This window comes from Mandrillus leucophaeus, unplaced genomic scaffold (genome assembly GCF_000951045.1).
Source record: "Mandrillus leucophaeus isolate KB7577 unplaced genomic scaffold, Mleu.le_1.0 Scaffold1071, whole genome shotgun sequence".
Classification (NCBI taxonomy): Eukaryota; Metazoa; Chordata; class Mammalia; order Primates; family Cercopithecidae; genus Mandrillus; species Mandrillus leucophaeus.
Window position 1 is genome coordinate 138975 of NW_012098888.1, and position 6317 is coordinate 145291.

The following is a 6317-nucleotide window of genomic DNA, read 5'->3' on the forward strand; positions in this document are numbered from 1 at the left end:
AGTTTCTAGGAGTTGTATAGTCTTACATTTTATATTTAAGCCTGAGATCCGCCGTGAGTTCATTTTTTGTGAAGTGTATAAAATCTGTGTCTCAATTCATTTTTTTATATGTGCCTGTCCAGTTGTTCCAGCACTACTTGTTGAAGACACTTACCTTGTACTATTGTGTTACCTTTACTCATTTATCAAATATCTGTTGTATTTATTTAGTCTTTTTCTGGGCTTTCTTTTCTGTTCCATTGATCTAGTTGTCTGTTCTTTTGCCAATACCTTGCTGTCTTAATCACTGTAGCTTTATAGTAAGTCTTAAAGCTGGGTAGTGTCGGTCCTTCAACTTTGTTCTCATTTAATATTTAGTTGGCTATTTTGGATCTTTTGTCTCTCCATTATGAACTTTAGAATCAATTTGTTAATACTCACAAAAATAACATACTAGGATTTGATGGGAATTGTGTTGAATCTATAGACCAAGTGTGGAAAAACTGCCATTTTGACAATATTGAGTCTTCCTATCCATTAGCATGGAATATCTTTCCATTTATTTAGTTATTTGGTGTCTTTCCCTACAGTTTTATGATTTTCTTTATAGAGATCATACATGTATGTTGTTGGATTTATACCTATTTTATTTTGGGGGTGCCAATGTCAATGGTGATGTGTTTTTAATTTCAAATTCTACTTTTTCATTGCTAGTAGATAGGAAAGTGATTGATTTTTGTATGTTAACCTTTTTTTGTATACTGCATCCTTGATAATGATTTATTAGTTCCAAGAGCTTTCTTTTGGTTGATTCTTTTGTTTTTTTTTCTACATAAACAATCATGTTATCTGGAAACAAAGACAGTTTTATTTATTTCTTCCAAATAAGTATATGTTTTATCTCCTTTTCTCATCTTATTGAATTAGCTAGTACTTCCAATACAATGTTGAAAAACAGTGGGGAGAGGGGACATCGTTGCCTTGTTCTTGATCTTATCAAGAAAGCTTCAAGTTTCTTACTGTTAGGTATGATATTAGCTGTGGGGTTTGTTTTTGTACATGTTCTTTATCAAGTTGAGGAAATTTCCTTCTATTCCTAGTTCACTGAGAGGTTTTATCATGAATGGGTGTTAGGTTTTGTCAAATGCGTTTACTGTATGAATATAATTTTTTCATAGCCTGTTGATATGGTGGATTACATTAATTGATTTTCTAATATTGAATCAGGTTTGCATACCTGGGGTAAATCCCATTTGGTCATTGTGTATAATTCCATTTATACATTGTTGGATTTTATTTGCTAATGTTTTGTTGAGAATTTTTGTATCTATATTCATGAGAGATGTTGCTCTGTAGTTTTATTTTCTTGTGATGTTCTTCTCTGGCTTTGATATTTGGGTAATGCTGGCCTTATAGAATGAGTTAGGAAGTATTCCTTCTGCTTCTATCTTTGGAAAAGATTGTAGACAATTGACATAATTTATTACTTAAATGTTTGGTAATATTTATTAGTGAATCCATATAGGCCTAGTGCTTTCTTTGGAAACTTATTATTGATTAAATTTATTTAATAGGTATAGGCCTATTCAGATCATGTATTTGCAGATGCACCTAAATTCTACATGAAATAGATAATTGTTAAGAAAAATGCAATCTGCCAAAATTTACCTTAGTCAAAGTCTAACAGACCAATTATGATAGAAGAAATAAAGAACATAGTTGAAGTGCACCCTCACAATGAAGGCATCAAACCCAGATGGAGTGACAGGAATTCTACCAATCAGGTAAATTCCAAAACTACTTATAAAGTTTGTGGATATGGAGAAAGAAAAAAAAACCTTATAAATTAGTTTTGTGAAGCAAGTATTACATCAAAACTAAAACTGACAAATAATTGTAGTAAATACATAATATCATCATTATATTAATTGAAATATATTACTTCAAAAAAATAGATAAAATATTAGCAAGCAAAATTTAACAACACTTTAAAAATAATGTGTCATTGTCAAGCTGAGTTTATTCCAGGAATGTAAAGGTTATTCAATATTAAGTAATTCATTAATACAGTCCATCATATTTATAGAGATAAGAAGTAAAACATGCCAATCTCCATAGATGCATAAAAGTATTTGAAAAAAATCCTTAAAAATGGAAATAAAATATAAATATGTGGATATATTATTAACATGAATACACACACGAGCATGCTTTTGTGCATGTACCAGCCCAAAAGTTGAATTTTGCTTAATGGGAAAACTAGAGACTGTGTCACTAATGTGGGATGCCGACCACCTCCAGTACTATTGAATATTGTGTTACAGATACTAATCAAAGCAAGTAGATAAAAGAAAAAAACTAGAGGCACAATAATGGCAAAGTAAGAAGTAATGCCATTTTTCTTTGCAAGTAACACGATCTTATATCTGGAAATTCCTCCTCACCCAAATCAATGGAAAAGCTGCAAATAACATGACAATTGAGTAAAAATATATCTTAAGTCAAACAACTCAGAAACAGAAAGACAAATACTGCACATTTTTTCTTATAAGTGAAAGCTGAATACTGTATACACATATACAGAGTATAGACTGATAGACATTGGAGACTCAGAAGGGTGGAGAGGTGGGAGGGGAATAGAGGATAAAAAAATTACTTAATGGGTGTAATGTACATTATTTAGACGATGGGCACAGTAAAAGCTCAGATTTTTCTACCATGCAATTGATACAATTTAGATGTTTGTCCTCTCTAAATCTTGTGTTGAAATGTAATCCCCACTATTGGAGGTGGAGCCTGGTGGGAAGGTGTTTGGGTCATGGAGGTGGATTTCTCATGAATGGCTTAGCACCATCCCCTTGATGATGAGTGAGTTTTTGCTCTGGTAGTTTATGCAAGATCTGGTTGTTTAAAAGAGTGTCGCACTTTTTCTCTCTGTCTCTCTCTCTCTCTCTCATTTTTTGAGACAGCATCTCTCTCTGTCTGTCACCCAGGCTGGAGTACAGTAATGTGATCTCAGCTCACTGCAACCTCCGCCTCCCAGGTTCAAGCAATTCTCCTGCCTCAGTCTCCCAAGTAGCTGGGACTACAGGTGCACGCCACCATGCCCAGCTAATTTTTGTATTTTTAGTAGAGGCGAGGTTTCACCATGTTGGCCAGGCCGGTCTCAAAACTCCTGACCTCAGGTGATCTACCTGCCTTGGCCTCCTAAAGTGCTGGGATTACAGGCATGAGCCACTGTGCCCAGCCCCTCCTCTGTCTTTTTCATGCTTCTGCTCTCACCATGTGATCAACCTGCACTCACTTTGCAATGATTGGAAGCTTCCTGAGGCCCTCATCAGCAGCAGATATGAGCACCATGTTTCTTGTACAGCCTGTAGAACTGTGGGCCAGTTCAATCTCTTTATAAATTACCTAGCCTCAGTATTTCTTTATAGCAATGCAAGTAAAGCCTAATATAGAAAATTGGCACCAAAACTGGGACATTGCTGTAAAGATACCTGAAAATGTGGAGTCAGCTTTGGAACTGCATAGCAGGAAGACGTTGGAAGACTTTGGAGGGCTCTGATGAAGACAGGAAGATGAGGGGAAGTTGGAACATCTTAGAGACTGGTTAAATGGTTGTAAGCAAAATGCTGATAGAAATGTGGATAGTGCAGGCCAGGCTGACAAGGTCTCAGATGGAAATGAGGAAGTTATTGGGAACTGGCATAAAGGTCACCCATGTTACAACCTGGCAGAGAATCTGGCTGCATTGTGTTCAAGCCGTAGGGATCTGTGGAAATTTCAACTTAAGAGTGATGGCTTAGGGTATCTGGTGGAGGAAATTTCTAAGCAGCAAAGCATTCAGGATGTGGCCTGGCTGCTTCTAAGAGCTTATATCAGGTACAGGAGCAAAGAAATGACTTAACCTTGGAACTTACTTGGAAAAGGAAAAGGAGAGCATAAGAGTTTGGAAAATTTGGAGCCTAGCCATGTGTCAGAGAAAGAAAAAGCATTTTCAAGAGAGGAATTCCAGCAGGCTGTGGAGCAACCACTTGCTAGAGAGTAGCCTAACTAAAAGGGAGGCACGTGCTAATATCCAGGACAATGGGAAAAAGGCTTCAAAGGTATTTCAGAAGTCTCTGGGACAGCTCCTCCCATCCCAGGCTCAGAGGCCGAGAAGGGAAAAGTGTTTTTGAGAGCCAGGCCCAGCCTTGAGACACTGTTCCCTCCATCCCAGCAGCTCCAACTCCAGCCTTGGCTGAAAGGGCCCCAGACACAGCTCAGGCTACTCTGGCGGGCACAAGCCATAAACCTTGGTGGATTCCATGTGGTGTTAAGTTGGAAGATGGGAGGAATGTAACAGTGAAGGGTGGTTGACATCTTGCCCCTAGATTTCAGAGGATGTATGGGAAAGTCTGGGTGCCCAGGCAGATGCCTGCTACAGGGGCAGGGCCCCCATGGAAAGCCCCTGTTATAGCAGTGCCAAGGGGAAATATGGGGTTGGAGCCCTCACATAGAGTCCCCGCCAGGGCACTGCCTAGTGGATCTGTGGGAAGGAGGCTACTGCCTTCCATACTCCAGAGTGGTGGTTCACTGGCAGCTTGCCCCCTACATCTAGAAAAGCTGCAGGCACTTAACTCCAACTTGTGAAAGCAGCTGTACCCTGCAAAGCCATGTCAGAATGTGCTGCCTAAGGCCTTGGGAACCCATCCTTTGCACCAGTGTGTCCTAGATACAAGACGTGGAGTCAAAGGAGGTTATTTTGGAGCTTTGAGATGTAATGACTGCCCTGCTGGGTTTCAGACTTGTGTGGGGTCTCTAGTCCCTTTGTTTTGGGTAGTTTCTCCCTTTTGGAATGGGAATGTTTACTCAATGCCTGTGCCACAATTGTGTCTTGGAAGTAAATAACATCTTTTGATCTTACAGAGTCATAAATGGCAGGAACTCATTCCCACATGGTACTCTGGACTTGGGACTTGGGAATTGGGGTTTTTGAGTTAATGTTTTTGGTGACTATTGTGAAGGAATGATTATATTTTGCAATGTGAGAAAGATGTGAAATTTGGGGGACTTGGGGCTGAATGATACAGTTTGTATATTTGTCGCCTCCAAATCTCACATTGAAATGTAGTCCCCAGTGTTGGAAGTGGGGCCTGGTAGGAGGTGTTTGGGTCATGGGACTGGATCCCTCTTGAATGGCTTAGCACTCTCCCCTTGGTAATGAGCGAGTTCTCACTCTGGTAATTCATACGAAACCTGGTTGTTTAAAAGAGCATGGCACCTTCTCCCCCTCTCTTGCTCCTGCTTTCGCCATGTGATGCACCTGCTCTCCCTTTTCCTTCTGCCATGATTGGAAGCCTCCTGAGGCTCTCAGTAGCAGCAGATGCCAGCCAGCCCAATGCTTCTTGTACAGCCAGCAGAACTGTGAGCCAATTAAACCTCTTTTCTTTATAAATTACCCAGCCTCAGGTATTTCTTTATAGCAATGCAAGAATATCCTAATACAGTAATATATCCATGTAACAAAATTGCACTTGTACCACTTAAATTTACACAAAGAAAATATCAGTTTATAGAATGAGTATATACACACATACATACAAGTATGTATGTGTGTATATATGTACACATATATATTTGTCTATACATATATGCAGTTTATATATTAAATTATATTAATATTCATTCATAAAATATACATTCTAATATTTATTAATATACACATATGAATAAGTATATATATTCTGCACTTGATCTTAGCCTAAAGACTGAGAAAAACATTATATATATATATATATAGTACTGTGCACACACACACACACATATATGAAAATATAATGGAAGAGAAGAGCCCATTTACAAAAATAGACATAGCAAAAATACAAAGACATAGATGCAGCAAGAAATGATCAAAATCCATATGAGGAAAACTATGCATACTTTTAAAAGACGTAAAAATAGATTTGAAGACATGGAAAGGCACTATATTTTTGGATAGACAAGCTAACATTATCCTAACTTTTAAAATCCCAGTACAGTAGTAGCCATAACTTTTTTTTCTAGATCAAGACAATTTGCCTATAAAGATTGCTTGGAGGAGCAAGGATATGGGGTTCTGTGAGACATTCAATATGCAATAAAGCCCATAAGTAAAGCAGTGTGACATAGATCCATAAAGAGCAGACAGATTAATAGAACAGAACATCCAGAAACAGATACACTTACATTTAAAAGTTTACTGTAACAGGAAAGTGGGATTTCAAATCATCAGGGGAAAAGAAAAACTTTAAAAAACTGAATAACTGAGTGACCCTATGGAAAAAAAGAAGAAATTGGATTCTTTTTTCATGTAT